General features: G+C 31.7%; 1 protein-coding gene and 2 non-coding genes across 15 annotated transcripts in view; 1 reads left to right on the forward strand and 2 right to left on the reverse strand.

Annotated features, from left to right (window-relative positions):
• LOC148303829 (synapse-associated protein of 47 kDa-like) overlaps window positions 1–20,541 on the reverse strand; it is a 114,611-nt gene that overhangs the window by 28,598 nt on the left and 65,472 nt on the right. The gene's annotated exons all lie outside the window — the stretch shown is intronic.
• On the reverse strand, window positions 8,019–8,091 carry TRNAN-GUU (transfer RNA asparagine (anticodon GUU)). Its single transcript has one exon. It is a non-coding gene; the product is annotated as a tRNA-Asn (tRNA).
• On the forward strand, window positions 18,564–18,636 carry TRNAV-UAC (transfer RNA valine (anticodon UAC)). Its single transcript has one exon. It is a non-coding gene; the product is annotated as a tRNA-Val (tRNA).

Here is a 20,541-nt window from a genome sequence, read left to right on the forward strand (position 1 = left end):
TTCATCATTCTGCCCATTAATGAACATCTATATTGCATAAAATTTTCAAGGATGTAATTTTTTTCAGTATAATATTTATTTAATATTACCCTGAAGCGTGAAGCGTACCTTCGAATAATTATCAACCAAATAACTAATAAAACTAAAAAATCAACTAAACTTTATGAACCATTGGAAGCGAATGTGGGTAAGGCGATGAATAGAAAATGAATGAAACATAATGCGCTGTTTTTGGTTTCTTCCATATGATAGTTTCAATTTTGATAGACGCGGAATTTTGGCTGACGATGGTGCCCTCAGTTGAGAATTTGTGAAGTAAAGCCTTAAAAATTTAATACCTGAACATAGGCGAGGTGAAAGCCAAATCCAATTTCATGAGCTCTTTGATTAGACTTAAATTATTTTCCAAATTATTTCGTTTAAAAAACGATAGAAATTTCGTCTCAAGCTAAGACACCTATGATACTCGTATGTATTATATTGATATATCACCCGTAGGGTAAATAATACAGTGTCTGACAGTATAAATAAAATAAAAATGCAAAAAATGTTAACCTTGTTTCTGACATAATTTTAACGACAACATTTGGACACACTCAAAATGTTGTTAATAAATTATCTGGTCAAATTATAAGCTTAAATAATAAAAATGAAAATAGTATTTTCATGTGTGTGATTATAATCCAGGATTCGAACCTCACATACTAATAAAAGAGTTTCTGCTCAATAAAAAGCCTATTTTCATCTCACCAATAGATGTGTGTGAAGTTCTAGTGATTCAAAAACAATGTTTCAAAATTGGTTCATATATTTAGAACTTCCAGGAATTTGAGTAGCGTGGTTGTTAATAATGGGTAGAATCGGTGAATGTTACACGTGTGTAAAGTGATCACTTAAACCAGCCTATAACGGTCGTCAGCCCCGTAAATGACCAGACTTCCATATTCTTTTTCATCTTTGATGAGATGTCAAAAAATAATAGTTTTAAGGAGTTCCAAAATATTTATATTTTGTGAAGCATGTTTCTTTGCTTCGTTTATACTTTTGCAAGATGTGGACGCTGTTGCTCATGTTTACAAACCTGAAAACAGTGTGACACAGTGACCAATAGCAAGCTGGATTAAGCTTTATCAACAAACGTGCATATTGTGGGATATTTCCTGTTTTGCTATTGATAATCCAAGTATGTAGGTAAATGTTCAGCTTAATTATAGCGTTAAACGACCCGTCTTGGACTCGTTAATCTTGTAACACGTTCCCTGTTTCTAAAAGGTAATTACGAACGCACCTTCTATACTAGTTACACTCGAATGGAGAAATAAACATACTGCACAGAGCATTACTACCTGAACGCAATAACCAATAACTGCCTAGTAAATCAGACAAACGTTTTGTAAACTTTTGTAAAAGTTGACAACAAACATTTTGAGTGTGTCCGAATACTTGTTCACGAATCTAGATCATGTCTAATTATAGGAGGATTTTTCATATTATTTAAATAATATGAAAAACCAATAGATGTCTCTGGTAAAGTTCTAGTGATTCAAGAACAATGTTTCAAAATTGTTTAACATATATAGAACTTCCAAGAATTTGAGTAGTGCAGTTGTCAATAATGGGTAGAATTGGTGAATGTTACACGTGTGTAAAGTGATCACTTAAACCCGCCTATGACGGTCGTCAGCCCTGTAAATGCCCAGACTTCCATGTTTTTCTTCATCTTTGATGAGATATCAAAAAACAATATTTTGTAAAAGTTGTTTCAGAACTCGACAGATTAGTACCGAAACAAATACCATATTAGCGTTTTGTTTATACTTACTCCATTGTGTGTATATCATGCAATACATAAATATGAGATAAAACGAGAAAAAACTAAAACCACGAGGGTTGGAGTGACTTTTTGTGCCACCTATTTTATTACATTACAAATAAACTACGAAGGGTCCACTGCTAGGAGCAAGGAGCAGATCATGACCGTAGAATGTGCTCGACAGTCGATTCGACAACGATTCAAAGAAATGGTTTATTATAGATTATTGATATATCAACTAATATGAAGAAGCGTTTTAAGATATGAATATAAAAGTATGGGCTTTTACAGTGCTTTCGACTTGCAATGGGCTGATTTAAGTAATCATATTATGCATTGTGTAACATTCACCAAACTACTGATGATTAACAACCAAATTACTCAAATTTCGGAATGTTGTAAACTCGTATATGCTTAACGTAACTTGAAAATATCAACTGATTTTTTTTGCAACATTTGTTAAAATATGTAAGTCAGCAAAATCCGTTAAAAAAGCTTAAGGGAAGAATGTATCCAAAGTTAGGTCCAAAAGCTTATTGTGTAATTTATTAAGATGCAATATTTCCATCGTTTTTAACTATGGAGCGTTGAAAGAAAAAACAGAAAATAAAGCATTCCAACTCATAAGATGAAATGAAAATTTCATTGCAAAAGCTGATTTTTTTCGCTGTCTACTTTTCACAAATGATGTATTCTCATTTAATATTTACAAAATCAAAAACCCCGCACCGTAAATTACATCAATCTAAATAGACGCTTCGAATTTCATTACGTTATGTTGAATATCGAAGTGCGGCTCACGGCAGAATGGTGGAGAAATAAGACCTGCTCTCGGCTTCCGTTACGGCGGTGACTTCATAAAAATTCAATTTACCCATCGGGAGACGCTAAATTAGTTCCGGTACACGTTCCGGTAGAACGTTCCGGAACAGCCTTCGGAACAGAAAGTCTTCGGAAGTTAACGAGGGAATACGACCCGTTGGCAAAACAAGAAAATAATGCGCTAAATTATAAATGTAAAAAAAAATTATTATAATTTCAAGAGTCTGTTGGAGATATAATAAGGGTGGTTTAATTACAAAAATTCAGAATAAATTAGTTTTTTAACAACATTTTGACTGTGTTCAAATACTTGTTCACAAATCTGGATTATCTATCTAATGAAAAGGATATTTTCTGGCGTTTCTCATGTATGTGATTAAAATCCCGGATTTGGACCTAACATACAAAAATAAGAGTTTCTGCTCAGTAAAAAAGCTGCTTCGTCTCACCAATAGATGTCTCTAGTGAAGTTCTAGTGATTAAAGTATAATATTTTTATAAAGAACTACCAAATAAGAAATCGAGTCATGTGGTTGTCAGACATGGGTAGAATTGGTAAATGTTACACGTGTGTAAAGTGATCACTTAAACCAACCTATGATAGTCGCAAGCGCCGCAAATGCCCAGAAATTCATATTCTTCTTCATCTATGTTGAGATATCAAAAAGATAAAGGTTTATTTTAAATTCGTATATGTTACTTGCCCTAGAATATTTTCCTTCCCTATTATGTACAAGCATTTATAGCAAATTCAGTTTATATCTATCAAACAAAGATCCGTCACACGGCTCATTTATTTGTCTAATTCGTTTCGTCACATTTTCCAAATAAGACGCCAAATCCGATAGATCCCATTGCCTCGTCGATTTTTGTCAACTGAATACCCTCTTTTGCACATTCTCTTTCGAATTGAAATCTCTCCCTTTCAACAATTGGACATACCGACATCAAATGAGGGTCATTCTGTGATAACTTGTCATCAAATTCACAAGTAGAATCTTGTCGAATCCCAAAACGGAATACATTAGCTTAGTTCGAATGTCATCATTTTAATTTAATTTAATTATTGTTTTAAACGGAATAACCCACATGGCTTGTATTTAAAAGGTAGAAAAGTAAGTATGGGGGAAGTAAATGTGAAAAATACATGACAAACCACCCACACCGATTAAAAAAATAGATTTCTTCAATTCATTTTGCAACAGATGGGAATCTAATCCGCGACGCTAGTTTCAAGCGTCTACCCGACTACGCCACGGCGTCTGTCAGTGAAATGATTCATTCTTCATTTCAAACCCTTATCCGCACCTCAATGATGCATAGGGCACTGCATCATATAAACGCAGTGTTATCTTGATCGTTTACACATGAAAAAGAGGCGATCAGCCCTCCGCTTCAGGTACCAGTCCAGGGTAATATGGAATAAATATTAGAGTGAAAAAATCACTTTTATTTATTTGACCCCCCTGGGAATCGAACTCGGGACCTCCAGAACGGTAGCCGAGTGTTCTGACCATTACACTACGGCAGCGGACAAAATATTATTAGACCTTCAATAACATTCTTTGATATCATGAAATCAAATATGTGTATTTGTGACTTTGCAAATAATTGACACAATAATATTTGCCGTGAAAAGTAAATAAAATATGATATTCCTGCTTTGATAGCCTTGTATAAACGTAATCTTATTATTTATTATTGAATTGTGTAAACAATTACATATGATCAACTTTAATCAAAGGTATCAGAGATAATAAGAGGTAATGAATAACTGTGTTATAGTTGTCTAAACTTGATATAAATCGTTTATCGTTCAAAAAAACAGTAATTTCAGGACAGGCATTTTTTATGGTTAAGATGTGATATTAAAAAATATGCTTTTGTTTTCGAAACATAACAGGCAGTTGATTTTCTTAAAGAAATAGAATACTAACCACCCTTCCCTTAAGTTTATTTTATGAATATAAGGAGGTTTGATGGACAGTTACGATTCTAATCATATACTTTTTATCATTAGAATCTTAACGGTCCATCAAACCTCCTCTCTTAGTTTTTCCCTCTACTTCCTTCCCTAAACTACCTTTTTCCTTTGCCCTCCTTATTATCATCTTTTGTAATTTATGGTTCAACCTGTTAACCGGGCGGGACGCATAAATACGTCCAACGCAATATTGGGTACGGGAAAGACATATGAATACGTCCTTGAAATATATGTTTATTATATTACATATATGCGCGTATATTTATCGAACAACAATGGTATTTGTCATCCATACATGACTCCACATGAATTAAAGACACGGAGTGAACCAGTATTCGCGCCCATTACAAGTTGCATTATTGGACAGCGGACCGCCCGGTTAACATGTTAAATGTAAATTTCTAATTAATGTTTTTAAATGTTCAAGTACTATCTACCCTCTGATTGCAAACGGCTATATAAAGTATCAAACGTTTTAATCAATACATAAAGTTTAAATAAAAATTTTAATTAAAAATAAGGTAAAGCATACGGATACGGTGCGGCTCGTAAACACATCGCAACGTTTCCAGAAAAATATATATAAAATACGCGATGGACATTAATGGGATTGGAAAATTATTCACGAGAATGGATACAGGTCATAAAATTTAAACTTCGCAAGTTTCTACATTATTTTATATCCTGAAGCGTATAATATAAATGCAGTTTGAAGCAGGTGAGTTTAGGTCGCTTCTGAAATACGAGTATCTCGAGAGAGTAAACGAAGTATATTATAGAAATGCGAGAGAATGTACATATATACCCAGTATATGCACTTAAGTAGTTACAATTTATAATACTATAAACTTGAGAACGTGGATTAACGAGTTGGGAAGCATAAAAGAATACAATGTTAAAATTTTAAATGAATAAAATATGAATAGAATAAGCTAATGCTCTTTCTTAAAATGACATGTTTGTATTTAACAAAATAGCCTTTTGATTATATTTATATATATATATATATATATATATATATATATATATATATATATATATATATATATATATATATATATATATATATATATATATATATATATATATATATATATATATATATATATATATATATATATATATATATATATAAAACCCTTATCCGCACCCCAATGGTGCATAGGGCACTATGTCATATAAACGCAGTGTTATCTTGATCGTTAACACATGAAGGAAAGGTGATCAGCCCTCCGCTTCAGGTACCAGTCCAGGGTAATATTGAATAAATATTACAGTGAAAAAAATACTTATATTTATTTTACCCCCCCTGGGAATCGAACCCGGGACCTCCAGAACGGTAGCCGAGGGTGCTGACCATTACACTACGGAGGCGGACATAAAGGCATATAGGCGGAAGAGTGATAAATACTAGTATTTTGTAAAATTGACACGTGTTTCGATGCATTCCGCATTATTGTCAAACACCACGATAACGATGCGGAATGCATCAAAATACGTGTTACAATTGTTTTTTTTTTAAATTTTGATATTTAATAAATGTGGTAAAAATATAAAGATATTATCACAAAGTGACTGCCGAATCAATACATGAAATATGCTTTCGTTGAAACGTTACCTAGCATCCTACAAAACAAAATAATACAAGAGATTATAGCTATCAGAAACATGGAATTATACACAACTACACATGGTCTTTTTTTATTAAGCCTCCACTCATTTATGAGTGATTTTAACACATGCTCTTAAATTCAGGGTTAAAAAAAGATTGCCTTTAAACAAAAGAAATGATATTGATAATAATGAATCGTAAATCCACGCAAAACCATGTTACGTAACTCTCCACATATTACTATCAGTTGGTTATATGTATAATAAATTATTTCTTCATTAATTGATTCGGCAGTCACTTTGTGGTAATATCTATCCATTTTTAATTAATGTTTTACTTAATAAATACCACTATTTCTTAAAATCTACTGCGACACGTGTTTCGATGCGTTCCGCATCATTTTATACGGTGTTTGAAAATGATGCGGAATCCATCGAAACACGTGTCACGGTAGATTTTAAGAAATAGTGGTATTTACTAAGTAAAACATTAATTAAAAATAAATTATTTCAACTGGAGAGAAAAACCATGAAAATATATTTGGCTCGCAGCTAGGTCGCGTTTTTGTGTCTACTATAATACACTGAAAATAAAAAATAATAATATTGTAAAATAAAAAATAAAAACAAAAAAAACATTTGAAGAAGCAATGGATTGAAAGATGTCGATATTGACAGTTGACATGAACGATATACTCATTCTAGGAAAAAAGTTTAAGAATTCGAAGTGAGTTGGTAATTCACGATCTCTTTAGGGATTCAATAATTTCTCGAGATTAGTTGCTGAACTTTGCAACACCCTGTGTATAGTACGAAACGTTCACTAAATTTATTATTTTATTATAACCCTTATCCGCACCCAATGGCAAATAGGGCACTGCATAGAATTGACGCAGTGTTATCTTGATCATTACTTACATGAAGGCAAGGTGATCACTCTTGCGCTTCAGGAACCAGTCCAGGGTAATATTAAATAAATATTACAGTGTAAAATCAATAACATTTATTTTCACCCTCCCTGGGAATCGAACCCGGGACCTCCAGTACGGTAGCTAAACACGCTGACCATTACACCACGGAGGCGGACGGAATAACTAAATAGAAAGGCGAAACAATGTATAAAGTACAACCCTATTGGAAGCACTTAGAACAACAAGGTTCTAAGTGCTTTTCTTGGGTGACTAATGAAATTATGAGATATTCTGTCAGTATTCAGATGCGGGTATACCCTATCGTAATCGGCTGAAACTTCACTTGCCATATGCCAAATAATTTCAAACGCTTCCAAACAAGACAGAAGCGTTTTGGGATATTACCCTACTCATTAATTAAACGCCACTTTCGTAAAATATTTGATTATGTCCGCTAACTAAATGTCGCCTCCGTGGTGTAATGGATGGCGTGTGAAGCTACTGTGCCGTAAGACCGGGGTTCGATTCTCAGGGGGGAGTGAAAATAAATATTAGTGACTTTACACTATCATATTTATTTCATACTATCCTGGACTGGTCCCTGAAGCGCAAGAGTGATCACCTTGCCTTCATGTAAGAAACGATCAAATTAAAACTACGTCAATACAATACAGTGCCCTGTGCACCATTGATAAGAGTTAGAAGGAAAACTAAAAATAATATATTGCTTACCAAAAAATAATACAATGTCTTTGTGCCTACGCCTATATAAAAGACAAACACAGCAGACACTAAATATAATATTAATAAACAAATTTATACTGTGTAAAATTAAAGTGTAGGGGAAAAATTTTAATAATTTGATTACAAAAAAGATCGCCCCCGGGTGGGCTCGAACCACCAACCTTTCGGTTAACAGCCGAACGCGCTGCCCATTGCGCCACGGAGGCATGTCCGCAGCGCGAATATATTGCCGCTTATCAATCAACGCATTATCAAAATGTCAGTAATATTACACCACAAGCGAAAATAATCTAGAGCCCGAAACAGAAATAATCAAAACACGTTATCAGGAAACAATAATTTATAATACATGTAAATAATATATTATCGGTTAAGTATATGCAGGTTTGCTGAAATTATCGCAAGTAATATTATCAAATATTAGTTTTTCTTTCATAAAACGTTTCACCAAAATAAATTACTATTTTGGTAGGGCCTTTGGTGAAACGTTTTAAAAAAGAAAAGAGAGTTTTTCATACTCTCTTTTCGTTACTATACTACTCGCGATGTATTAAATTAAAGACATCCACTAATATAACAATTTTGAGTCGTTTTTACTGATGAAAAAATGCGATAAAACTTTTCACTTCAATATATAGATACTTCAGGCTAAACAAAAGTAAGTAATTTAGTAGTTAAGCAACATCAAAATGTAAATAAAAAGATAATAAATTAAATTAAGATCAAACTTTGTGTCGTACCGTTAAGAATTAACTAAATTTTAAGCTATGGCAATAAATTTTGCAAGTACAGCGAAAGCGATATAAAAGCCATCAATCTTATATTGACGAGACTACAAAACTTTTGGACAAGATTAATGTAAGATTGGTAATTTGTATGAAGGTCTTCGAGTAAGTATATGTTCGTACAATGAAGATGTTTTATCCAGAATGAGGTATATTGTATCCTACAGATGTAAAGCTACTTCACCGTTTTGTTGTAACGATTCTCGACATACTTGGAAGTTATTAAAGTATTTTAGTCAAGAAAAGTGTCCCTGCCAATTTGGTTAGGTAAGGTTAGGTTAGAGATATATTGTATCATATATATCGCTCACTCCTTTCAATAACGTCATAAATCAAAAAAACTTGATTTATCAGGAGAACGTTTTTAAAGTTTAAAAATATAATACAATGTTTTAAAAATAAATTACTAACCAATTATTGAACTTTTTTTTTACTGTGGAACAGATCTTTATAGGTAAAACCTGAAGGTTTTTTCTCCAAAATTTAGTATATTTAAATAAATAATTAAACAATGCCTTTTCTTCAAAATGCAAAAAGAACACTTTACGCACTGTAGCGGGTAAATATTAAGTTTAAAATATGCCTCTTTTACTGGGAAATAGTAAGTACATTTTATGGGCATTCCGAAAACATGCACAACTGAAAATTGACGATTTTTGATTTATGACGTTCTTGAAAGGAGTGAGCGATATGTAAAGGTTCTTCCTCGATTTGTTGTAAGAATTCTCAACATATTCAGAAATTAGTTAAGTATTTTAGTCAATAAAAGTCTCCCTGCCAGTTTGGTGAGGTGAGGTTAGAGATATATTGTATCCTATAGATTTAAAGGTTCTTTCCCACTTCGCTGTAACGATTCTCGATATATTCGCAAGTTGGTTAAATATTCTAGTCAAGAGAAGTGTCCCTGCCAGTTTGGTTATTCAAGAGGCAAATTGGGTGCGTAAACAAGATAGACAGAGGTCAACAAAAATAGAATATTACGGCGCCACAATTTAATGGGAAAACTTATTCGCTCTGCGAAACTCTGCAGCACTTTTCTAATCAAAATGTGCTCGGTAAAAGTTAAGACAAACTTTAAGTGGAAATTTCTGCATAAAAATGTGTCTGTGTTAAGAAACGCACGTAAATCATTGCGGTGTGCTAAAATGTGGGGAAAAATAATGTATTCGTAGTATAATAATACTATACGCTGTTGCATTTTCGTCTATAATATTTTAGATTATTCAGTTCATTTAGTTTATTTAAGTTCACAAAAAAGGTATCTACCAAATAAAATCTTTTCTCAAGCCAACACTAAAGATGGCTGTCATGATTTTTTATTTATTTGATAAAATAATTTTTTTTAATCCGATTTAATAAAATCTCTATACATTTATACATTTGGCACACTTACAATTACAGTTTCGCTGTGCCTCTCCAAAAAAGAGACTGCGCTCTTGTGCTTGGAGAGGGAAACTCAAGGTCTATTGTTTTATTCGTTGAAGGTATAATGGTATTTTTCTTTTCTTTTATATATATTTTTTATGATTAACATGTAATAGGCATTTATTTTTTCTGAATAATTTTGATATATTCTAATTGTTTTCTTTCTTTAGGGAGTTTATTGAAGTATTTAATTCCCAAATATTTGAAGTTTTATTGAAATTGTTAATTTTCACTGGAGTTGTAAAATCATTTCGGAATCTCGAAAATAAACTTTTTTAAATAAAAATATTTGTCACTTTTTAACAATTTTCGCGTTTGCGAAAATTGCGTTTTTATTAAAAATGGCTTCTATGTTTGGGAGTTGAAATTTTGAAAATAATAATTTAAAAAAAAGTTTTTTTTTTAATTTGACTTTGATTATTGTTCTCTGGATTATTTTCACAGAGTTCAGTATGTTATTGTAAGTTCCTCCCCATCCAACAAATGTGGACTGTCGTGCCAAATTCTCATAACACGAGTGCTTTTTTTAGGTTTTGACTGATAAAAATAGGTAAAAACGCTCAAAATGTTTCATTGCGTGTCGATTTGCTAAGCTAAATTTAAACCTAAGTATAATCTATTCTTTAAGGCTTTAAATTAAGGTTTTACCACGAAGTGAAACTTAAATTTAAAATAGATAGATATTACAATAAAGTGACTGCCGAAACAATAAATGAAAATAATATGGTCTCAATATTATTAATATTTAAAGCATTTACTTTGTGGTTAGTCATTTTTACTTATTTATTTTTTTACAAAAATGTTACTAATATTAGTATAATCGGTGGTGGTTATATACTAATATTGTTAAAAAATTTGTTTAAAAAAAATAGTGAAAATAATATATTCAATTCAATAGTTCTAAAATTCTACCGTGTTATATCGTATCTTAAGAATAAAACAATTACGATACCCAACAATATTACTTATCGCTATTTGCTCGAGACGTACGATCGTATAACTGTTCACAATACGAAGGGAGGTCCAAATTTAATTAAATGAATCCCCCGATGTACACAACACAACTATGAATAATGAATCTCCGGTTCGGAGAAACAGTGGAAGAAGTATTCATTTCCGCTCTTACGTATAAACCAGGTAAAAGGTATAGTCTATAAGCAATATACAACGGTTTTATTGATTTAACGGTATTGTACAAAGCTGACTACGTATATTTAGAAAATACCAGTTTCTAAATACAACGGAGTCTTGGTTCCAACGCTAATGTATGGAAGCGAAGCGGCAAAAGAAGGGTAATAGTAGACTCAATGTAGATTAAATGAGATCCTTCAGACGAATGTGGCGCAATACGAAGTTCGAATTGTGAAATAAAGAAAAAAACCAAGGCTGAGATAAGTTTTATCGATAAAATTAAAAAAGGTGTTTGGGATGGTTTGGACATGTGGAACGAATGAGTGAGGAAAGAACGGTAAAACAAAGGCGAATGAGGCGAATGAAGATTTAAAAAAAAAAAGCAGAGGAAGACCGAGGAAAACTAGGCATGATCGGGTATGTCAAATACTCGAAAGCGGCCGGGTCAGGGGTGGATATTATCGGTGGGTATGTATGAGGAGATGCATGAATGTGGAAGAGGCGAAGAATGCTTGCAAATACAGAGTGGTATGGCGTTCAATTCTCTCTGCTTACCCCTGCGGAGATACAGCGTGATGGTTAGTTAGTTAAACCAAGTTATTTTAAGTATACACTATTCAACCCCCTTAGTTTTTTTTGCGCCTCCCTGTACACTTAATCAGTATTTCGTATAATTTTGAACACTATAAAGTTTATGAGTGAACTCGAGCAAATGTTTCGATTCGCACGAGTCGTGTTCAGAGCCTGCAACGGTTTTATGGCACAGTTCAGCGGAAATGCAGGCAACACAGAGCAGTCACGTGCATATAACATACGAACATACTCGTATAATAGCAAAATGGAGTCAGCAGCACTCAAATCTATTGAAAACCTTTCCAGTCCCCCGCCCCGGTCGTAAATAGGGCAACGAGAAGCGCGGACGTCATTTAAACCAGTGGTCCTCAAACTTTTTATCGCCGCACCCCTGCCAACTTTTGATAATTTTACCGCGGCCCCCAGAAGGGGATAAACGTAGATTGTTTTTTTTTCTTTTTCTTTTGCATTTCAAAATATATTTTTACATATCACAATATAAGTACAAAAAAAATATTCATACAAAAAAAGATCCCACAAAGGCATTGTGGCCACCTGTGTGTGGGTATATTTTTTTTTACGTTATAATAAAGGGCACTGGTAAGAATACAATAGATATCAGAAATAAAAATAGATTAAAAGTGTTAATATAAACTACAAATATTTATATAATTTAAATGTAACTTTGTTTTAAAACCACCATACATATTTTATTTTAATGTCTACCGGCAGACATTATAATTAAGTTATAATCAAATATTCATAGGGATTTTAAAACAAAGTTACATTATTTATAAAATTTAAAATCACGAAGTTAGTGCTTCAAATATAAATTACATACAAATATTTGATTTTAACAGAAATCAAAAAATAATAATAAAGATTTTTTGATTCGGCATTAGGTCTATGGAATGACGTGTTGATTTTTTTTAATTAAACACTTGTATAAAACCACTTATTGAGTTTTGTTTTATAACACACAACTAGTTTCGAAAACTACAGTTCTTTTCATGGACAAGTGATTAGTAAAACTCATCACAGGTATATAAAAACACGCGCGTATTAGAATGCAATACTGCAAAATTTCAAAGCAAAAAAAATTACATGTTATAAGATTTTTATCAAACGCTGATTAATTTTTAAATGTACATAGAAAGGCAAAGACATGTACGTACTTGAAGGCAACGTTGTGTCAAAATCTAAAAGCTATCGGTTAATTTTTTGAGAAATTAAGATTTTGAACAAACGAATATTTATTTATTTTTTTTATATATAGATAGACACATCCGCGCATTTGAATGCAACGCTGTTTCGAAATTTCAAAACTGTCGGTGAATAACTTGAGGAGATTTGAGGTTTTGAACAAACGAACATTAACATTTTTATTTATAATATAAAGATTGCTTTAAACTACTAAAATGCTGATATATTCATGAAAAAAAAAGAAGCGAACATACGTCAACTTATCAACAGCACAATTCATATATCGCTCACTCCTTTTTACAATGTCATAAATAAAAAACTTTAATTTTCAGGAGATCGTTTTTAAAGTATAAAAATATAATAAAATGTATTAAACATAAATATCAAGATATTTATGAAACTTTTTACTGTGCAGCAGAGTTTTTAAGGTAAAACCTGAATGTTATTTTCCGTTTAAAAAATATTTAGTATTTAAAAAAAAAAAAACAATTCCTTTTCTTCTTTAATAATAAAACAATACACTTTCTGCCGTGAAGCGGGTAAATATTAAGTTTAAAATATTCCACTTTATCTGGGATATAGTACATTTTCTGGGCATTTCGAAAACACGTACAACTGAAAATTGACGATTTTTGATATATGACGTTGTTGGAGGGAGTGAGCGATATGATTTAAATCGACCGACGTAAGATTTTAAACCTTGACCTTTGAGTAGATAGTGAAAAGTTTACCCTAACAACTGGAGTAGGTACCTAATCGAAAAAACTTATCCAGTACATAAAATGTTTGTTAAAACCACTCGCAAAAGTTGTAGAATATCATTTTTGTTTTATGAAAAGAAAAGTTCAGTCATCAAACAACTGAGTGTGTATAAAAGAGAAATAAAACAAAATTTTCGTGTATAACTGAGTTGCCAATTACACGCGTAAAAACAACTTTCGTTTCTGTACCGCATGTTATATTATCAGGTCCTAAAAACCATCCAACTTTTATTAAATAATAACGAAGAAGAACGATAATGAAATACAGTAAAACCTCGATATAACGGACTAATTGGATGGAGGGTGTGTCCGTTAGAAATGAAAGTCCGTTATATTTAAAAAAAAAGGTTAAAAGAAATCAAAAAACTTTTTCTTTAAATATGAACACTATTTAGATATAAACAATACAAAACCCAAACAAAATTCTATTTATTGACTTCAGACACTTGTCGTGAAGTGACGTTGCTGTTTGATATCGACGCACTTGCTTTCAGTAATCCTGTTTTGATAAACGAATCAAGTTTTGTTAAAGCCGTAAGAAAAAAAGGTTTAAAATACATATTTAAAAAAATATTTAACCACTGTTTAGATATAAACAATACAAAACACAATCGTATTTATTGTCTTCAGATTAGCGTCGTGAAGTAACGTTGCTGTTTCATATCGACGCGCTTGCTTTCTTGCTTTCCTGCTTTGAAAAACGAATCAACTTTTGTTAGAATTATTAAAGAAAACACTCGTATTTTTACCACGTGAGTTTATTTAATTCTACCACATTACAAAACTATGTCCAGTATTTGTTAGTAAATGAACAATTGCATACATTTTCACTTGCAATTGTTTCACTCTAGGGGGGAGATGTAAAGAAAAGTGATTTTTTTAATTTTGAATTTGGCACTATATTGGTATAACTTTTGTTTTGTTAGAACTTTTGAAGAATTCTGTTTTTTTGTTCATAATGAACTCTCTAAAATTACAAAAATGCACACAATATTTACTGACCAGATTTTTTCTCCGTTATATCTGAAGTTCGTTAAATAGATGTCCGTTATGTCGAGGGATTTACTGTAATAATAAATAACGACATCGTATTTTTCATTAAACATTAATGATATTATTCCGTGCTTGTGTTATACAATACGAAATAAACGGTATATCTCAACAGTTGGGAGGTATAACTCTAAGGCGTAATGGAGGGTCGAACCTTAATTTACAGTAAATGAAAATTATCGTCCGGATCTAACGGGAAAGATAAAATAAATCGTTAATAGTTTCCCGAAAGATACGAAAAATATATACAGAAACAAGTAAATGGAAACGTTTAGTTAACCAAAAGGGCAGTAACCGATCTCGAGATTAAGATATATTTTATTAGGTACAAAAATATAAGAGTAATTTATAAATTACGTGTTAAAATGAAGGAATAGGATTATTTAATGATATTTAACATGTCGCTCACTCCTTTCAAGAACGTCATAAATCAAAAAAATTGATTTTCAGGAGAACGTTTTTTAAGTTTAAAAACATAATACAATTTATTAAAAATAAACATCAAGCCACTAACCAAACTTATTACTGTGCAACAGATTTTTTAGGTAAAACCTGAAGGTATTTCTCTCCATTTGAAAAATATTTAGTATATTTAAAAAAACAATTAAACAATACCTTTTCTTCAAAATGCAAAAACAACACTTTCTGCCCTGTAGCGGGTAAATATTAAGTTAAAAATATGCCTCTTTTGCTGGGATATAGTACATTTTCTGGGCATTCCGAAAGCACGCACAACTGAAAATTGACGATTTTTGATTTATGACGTTCTTGAAAGGAGTGAGCGATGTGTCCAAATGTTTGAATATAAATTGACATCAAGAGTTTTATTTCATAAAAAAAGTTGAATAAATATTTATGCTGCCGTGTATAACGTGATTGTTTAAACCAGCCAATGTTTATTCCCATATAAAACAATATATTAAATTGTCTCTGATTAAAATCACTGAAATATTATTGATAACAATGAATTAGAATGCATTTCATGTAAAATGTAGCGATATTTTAGTCACATACTCCATAGAGCGCTTTAATTTAATTGTGAAATAAATATTGGCGATTCGATCAAAAAGAGGAAAAATATGGAACTTGTAAAGTTACTAAAACTGCCTCCTTCTTTTGTGAAAATTTTAAGGAATAAAATTTAAAGGATTAAATATAAAACATTCAAGTTATGTTTTCCAGTACACGAAATTTTAGTCTTCACTCCATGTTTCTATTTATATAATGGAAACTGCCTTTGCTTTACTGAGATCTTTATTTATTCTCGAAAAATGAAATCACGATGTGATAAGTATTTCCAAAGAGCTGTGTCACGTCTCATTTCTGAGAAAATCGGGTAAGATGGGGTGATAATATAAATCATTGTGTTTGTAAAGTTTTCTTACTAGAAAAAAATACACTATTGTACATAGACTAAGTATAAGATTGTTAGTAGTAGCAAAAATAGCATTGAACTGTAAAATGTAAATATGTTTACCAAAACACAGAAATGGCGAATGTTGTTAGAAAAAGGAGCGGAGGAAGATCGAGAAAAACTTGATACGATTAAGTTTGTCAAATCTTGAAAGTGGTTAGTTAGGTAGGAGTCGTAATAATCGGCGGGTATGTATGAGGAAATGCATGAATATGTAAGAGGCGAAGACTGTTTAAAAAGTCAGAGTGGTATGGCGTTCTGTTCTTTCTGCCTACCCCTGAGTGGAGCGGCACGATGGTTTGTTTTTTTTTTCTTTACTCAAAATCCATTATATACATTATTGTTTTTTTTAGTCTTCTCACTGTTAAAATGATGTTTAATTTTAGCTGCTGTGAGGGGTAATAAAAGTTACTGAAAATATAGAATTTCATACAAGAGATGATTAACATGAAATTAGATATCTCTGTTAATTCTTTGTACATCTTCCGGCACTTCAGCTATGTGCTTGTAATCTTAAAGCGAAGATATCCGAGACGATGAAGAAATAAGATGAGCTAAAAAGCTTTCGTTCAACCAGGTTCTCTTGGGCAATCCCGTCACGTACCTCGAAATGTTCGAATGCTGAGACGAAACAAGAACCGCCCTAACCGCCCCTAAAACTCCGAAGTGCCCATTTTAAGACCCGCGTACGGCACTTGGGATAAAAGGAAACGAAAAAAAATACCTCCCAGAATCATATTTTGACCCAATTATTATTATGTTAACCTTTCGCTACCTCGCCGCGCTTTAAAATGCGAAATTCCAGTTAATATTTTAAGTAGGGCAGCATTCAATTATTATTAGCGAGAAAGTTCGTGCGCCTAAAATATTTTTACGCTGGTAATTTTGACGATTTATCAAATTTAATGAAACTCTGGAATATAATGAACTTTCCAAGTATCTCCAAAATTACGCGTACTAATACCGTAGGATTTAAAACGAGAAAATCGGGTATAAACGCGGAAATAATTTATCGATAAATTTACAGCGGAATAAGGATGTAATAAAATATAGAATTTTTAAAATATAATAATAATTAATTTGGATAATTTATATAGCGCCATTTTCGTACCTCGATAGCGGTTAAAGATCTAACCTTCATTTACCCGCAAGAGGACATTTTTATTTTGAATGCGCACTTGCTTTTAAACCGCCTCGCCAGCCCGAAGTAAACTGAAATTATATAACGACACGGTATACTGAACGTGGCCGTACGCTTTTGTTTGGTTGAAATGTTTTTTTTTCTTAAACTCCTATTCGTACTCAGAGAGTACATTACATAGAGAACGGCATGAGATCGACGTAGCGTCAACAGTATCGCTAATTACATGAAGACGATCAGTCCCACGCTCCAGACGCAAATGAAGAAACTCAAAGTGAAGGAAATAATTGCTTTTGAGAAGAAAAATCGGATAGGAAAAGGAGAACAGCATTGTGTGCATTCTGACCCAGGATCGATTCCTTGAAATGTCAAAATAAATATTAGTAATATTTTACTCTAATATTTGTTTTATATCATCCTGGACTTTAACACTTGGCCTTCACGAACGAGTGTTAAACGACCAAGATAGCTATTAAAGATGTATTATTATTTTTTTTTTAAATATATATAGTCATATGAAAGATGATGGAAGTCTGAGCATCCCAGGGCTTACGACAAGGTATTTGGATGACTTAAGTAATTACTTTATACACTTTTGTAACGTTCACCATTCTGCCCATTATTGAACATCCATATTTCATTAATTTTTGGATCTTGCATATATGCGATGGTATTGGATCCCATTTACATGTGGATAGTAATTCAATAGATTTAGAAGTAAATTGAAATACCAATAATATTGATGTATCATCCGTAGATTGAATAATCCAGTACCTGATAATAGATCAAGAGATAATATATGAATAAATAGGTCAAGATAACACTGCGTCGATGCGATGCAGTGCCCAATACACCATGGGTTAGAGATTTTTTTTCAATATTCAGAAAGTCGTTTTGTTCATCTACTCCGAGCCAAAGACGACAGTACAACACGCTCATTCAAAATGAGATTTATTTTTACGTTACATAAAAATACGTCGTTGTTTGCGAGATTTAAATATATATGTTTTTAAAATACTCGAGATTTACACACCGGAAATTATTGTACCAAGATCAACACTCCGCTTACGCGTCATTAGCCGTAACATGTGTGCAAATTATTGATCTAACAACGCTGACTAAAGTAGAACAATCCAAGTAGTAGAACAATCTCTTTTATATTTATATACGGTAATTCTTGCGATCTGTCTGTGTGGGTTCCGTAGTGTAGCGGTTATCACGTCTGCTTTACACGCAGAAGGTCGCCGGTTCGATCCCGGCCGGAACCACTTTTTTGTACTTATTTTTTTATATAAAAAATATATATGTATATTTCTCCAATAATTTTTTTTGATATGCGTATCTATTGTATTTGAAAAATTGCAAAAATATAATGTGAAAAATTGTATTCCATGTCAATCAATGTGACAAGATGTCAAATTTGATGTATTTGATCATGAAGTCAAAGTAGCATGGTAATGAAAATCACTTCCGTATTACACTGTCTGTCGAATGATTGTCATATTTAAGTTAATGTGGCATTCGTCAATATCTTAATCAATATATCCCTATTGAGCATTAGGAAAAATACATTTGAAGAAAAAATATGCCTTTTCATTATTTTTATTTAAATTATTATTATTATCATATGTATAATTATTACTGAACATATTTTTTATTTATAATTGGTATTAAAATATAAAACATATTGAACGTAGCCAAATGTGATGATTTTGAAATAGTCAATCAATGTGTGTCAATGTTTGGATCAATATATAGCTATTAAGCATAATAAAAATATGTTTTGAATATTGAAAGCATTAACTTTGTGGATCATATTGATATATTATTTCGAGAAATAAAAAGACTTTGTGTTTTGATCCACTCACATTTTTATTAACCAACTAGTTTCGGCAACAACCTGTTGCTCTATTCAGGGTTTAATTCAAGAAAATAAATTAAATAAATTAAACCCTGAAGAGGGCAACAGGTTGTTGCCGAAACTAGTTGGTTAATAAAAATGTGAGTGGATCAAAACACAAAGTATTTTTATTTCTCGAAATAATATAAGAAAAATACCCTAAAAGAAAGAATAAGCCACTTATATTAATTACTTATTTTTTTACTCATTTAAAAGCACTTTACATATTTTTTTGAATTTGGCATTGAAATGTAAAACCGACAACACAACAGCAATTTGCTTATACATACATATTGAACGTCAGCAAATGTAATGACTTTGAAACAGTATATTAATGTTTGTGGGTAAGTATCTCAATCAATATATCGCTATTTGACATTAGGATTAGATACCTTATATAAAGAATATATATTTATATATTTATTTAAATTAAATTTTAAATTAAATTGTAAAACCGAAAACACAACAGCCATTTAAAAAACAGCATATTAAACTGTGTAAAACGTGATGATTTTGAAACAGTATATTAATGTTTATTGTACATTTGACAACGTTAAACAATATAAATACAAAACACTCTCCTTATCATTAATTGTTCGCTTTATGTAATACCACTTTTAAAAAACACTTATTCGTGACTAACGGGTTTCGGAATAATCATTAAAAGAAAGAATTTATTTTTATATCAAATATCAAATTGTAATAATTTTATTTTAATGATCTGATGATTAAATGATTTTCCATAACCGGTAGTCACGAATAAGTGTTTATAAAAGTGGTATTACATAAAGTGAACAATGAAAGATAAGGAGAGTGTTTTATTACCATACCGCAAAGTTATCAATGCATTTAATATACAAAATAAAATATAAAGACAATTTATACACGACAGTAAAGTCAAGGAAATATATAACAACAGGAAATATATAATCTCATACAATGGCGTAAAGAGATGTCGTTAAAATCCACATAAGAACGTGAACATAAAACTTTATATGGTTGATGAATGACGAATGTCATGTGTAATAAAAATCGAGTACTTATTGACAGAATTCGCACTCGAATATACGGCGAACAAACCACAGGTAGCTCATTAAAGCTTTGCTTTATTGTAAGTGGAGGGAAAATGCTGGAAAAGCCTAATTATGACCTATTAAGAGTTTTATCGTTATTTGACATGCTTACATTAACCACATGCGTAATTATAATAATACTAACTGTAATAAAAATAAATCAATATACATATAAATTAATTAATTAATTTCAACATTTC

Source organism: Brachycentrus maculatus, unplaced genomic scaffold (genome assembly GCF_059751285.1).
Source record: "Brachycentrus maculatus isolate JH-2025_06_01 unplaced genomic scaffold, ASM5975128v1 h1tg000344l, whole genome shotgun sequence".
Taxonomy (NCBI): Eukaryota; Metazoa; Arthropoda; class Insecta; order Trichoptera; family Brachycentridae; genus Brachycentrus; species Brachycentrus maculatus.